Source organism: Pteropus alecto, unplaced genomic scaffold (assembly GCF_000325575.1).
Source record: "Pteropus alecto unplaced genomic scaffold, ASM32557v1 scaffold81, whole genome shotgun sequence".
Lineage (NCBI taxonomy): Eukaryota > Metazoa > Chordata > Mammalia > Chiroptera > Pteropodidae > Pteropus > Pteropus alecto.
Window position 1 is genome coordinate 11,336,304 of NW_006433378.1, and position 2,750 is coordinate 11,339,053.

Below are 2,750 nucleotides of genomic sequence, written 5' to 3' on the forward strand. Positions count from 1 at the left end.
GACTGTGCCAGCGTGTCAATGGACTATGACTGATGACAAGACTAACTTTCATTGCTGGCATTGTTTGCAAATTGTTGCTCCCTTGAGCCTGTGAAGGAATCCAAAGAAATCCTTTTACCGTATTTCTTAACTCCCAGAGGAAGGACAGTAGCACTTGAAGGTCAATCACTATTTAGATTTCACTACTCTGTTGTGATAATGGGTTGGCGTACACCACACAGAGGTCAGGTGTCATGTTGACATGCCACCTGTGTGGTCCTAATGCCTAGATGTCAAAAGAATGAGATCGAAAGAAGATAATTTGTGGAACCCAGTACAACATGAAAATGAGAAAGGGCTCTGTGAATCTAGCGGAGGAGTCCTCTCCCTCTGCCTAAGGAATTGAGACAGATTTCACAAAAGGGGTGTACCTGAGCAGTGGCTGGGCTCCCTGGAAATGGCCTCAAACATCTAAGTGCAGTAGTCTCCCTTCTTCTAAGGGGATACGTTCCAAGACCCCCAGTGGATGCCTGGAACCACAGATAGTACCAAACCCTACTAAACTATGTTTTTTTCCTATGATAAAGTTTAATTTACAAATTAGGCACAGTAAGAGATTAATAATAATGAATAATAGTATAGAACAAATATAATGATATACTATAAAAAAATTGTGTGAATGTGGTCTCTTAAAATATCATTATACAGTACTCACTCTTTTTCTTATGATGACGTGAAATGATAAAATGCTGTATTAGGTTGAGAACTTTCACCTTTTCACTTAAAGGAAGCACTTTATGGCTTCTCTTTGGCATATCTGAATGGCTAGCATCACAACTCTTGTGCTTTGTGTCCATTATTAAGTAAAATAGTGTTACTTGAACACAAGCACTGCAATCCATGATAATCGACTTGATAACCAAGAAGGCTACTAAGTGATTAACATGCAGGTAGTGTATATGGCATGGACACGCTGGACAAAAAGATGATTCACTTCCTGGGCAAGATGAAGTGGGAAGGTGTGAGATTTCATCATGCTACTCAGCACACAATTTAAAACTTATTAATTGTTTATTTCTGGAATTTTCCATTTAATATTTTTAGACCTCATTTGTCTGTGGGTAAGCAAAACCATGGGTAAGTACGGACTTACTGTATGTCAGTCAGGATAGAAGAATGTCTAATGTTCCTTCTAGAGCAAACATATCAAGATGCTAGGATTTAAGAGATGGCCTAAAAAATGTTTGGGAGCAGCACATGCTTCTATTTCCTATTTTTTCTCTCAGGCACTCTGCTATCACCCATTTTGAGATATAACTGTTTTGATTACATGGTTCTATTTGTCATGGTGAGCAGACTGCTCTCTAATATTTTTATTAACGAGCATAATTGCTATCTTCCCCACCCCCGTATACTGTTTTCTTTTTTTCTCACTTTTATTTTTATCCTTGAAAAAGCCTTGTTTTATAGAACCCTCTTGGGCAAGAGCTAATTAGTTTTCTCACCAAAATTAAAGGTGAACAATCTTTGAAATTCATGGACCTTTATACATTTCTGAATTCTTGAATTTCTAGTAAAAGTCCCTTTTCTTCTGACAAAAATTGTTGCTTTTCGTCACTTGTAGTGTAAATGTCTTCCCTAACTCTCTCTCCAGCGGTGAAAGGTATCTGTTTCTAAAGAAACCATGTAACATTTAAGACTTATGACTATATTAATTTTAGGAAACATTTTAATTTGACCTTTTTTTTTTTTTTTCCTAAACAAGGTACAAAATTTAATCCTTCCAATTCTTTAGAGCCTGAGAACTTGTTCAAAAGGGAGGCTCTCAAAGATCCAGAATTAGTGTAATGGGTGGTTTTGACCTTGAGCAACTTTCATGTTCTCAGAATTGCTACACAGAGACTTTGAAGCTTTGTGAGCATAAGAAAGATATAAGAAAGTCTTAGAACCTCAGGTTCCCTATCTACCTAATTAAAACATTAATTCTCATCTCATGATGCATGATGATGTCGCTTCAATTTTATTCCTTCAACATTGTTTGCTAGTGTGACACACATGAGTGTTTATTAAGGATCTTTTGGTGATTGCTCATGTCATTGCTGAAGGAAGCAGGGATGCTACTGAGTTCTGTGCTTCCCTATTTAGTACACATGCTGTGGCCTTCATCTCCCAAATTCTGCTTCACTTTTAGGAGTGGGAGTGGGTTGAAACAACTAGTTAGAAATAGGTTTGATGGGAGATGAATACTCTCGGCCTGCTAGGGAACTACCATTCATTTCCCCACCTCCATAGTCTTTACCTTGTTGGGGCTGTGGTTGGTTTTTGTCTATTTTATGGCATTGCTCTGTCTCCTTCTTCCCCCATCACCTCTGCCTGAAAAACTTGAACTCTATGAACAAAAGATGCTGTTGCCAACACTCAGCAGTTTCAGGAAAGCTGAGAGGGTTGAAATATTGGAGTTTGATTCTCTCTCTGGTGTGTTTGTCCGTGGATGTAAAAGCAAAATGCTAAGAGTTGCTGAAACAGGGTTTATTTGCTAACTGTCACAACTGTTAAAGCACCAGTGTTCTTTCAGCTTACCTTCCCCTATGTGGAGCTTGTTTCTTTCTATAGCTGAACTAAAGACAAAATAAAGATGAAGTATGATGACAAATTCTTAAGAAATGTTTCACTATTTGCTCATTGAGAGTAAGGTAGAGTCAGTCATTCTCTTACACACACCCACACCCACACACACACACCCCGCTTAGCAGATTCTGCTTTTGTTTTTC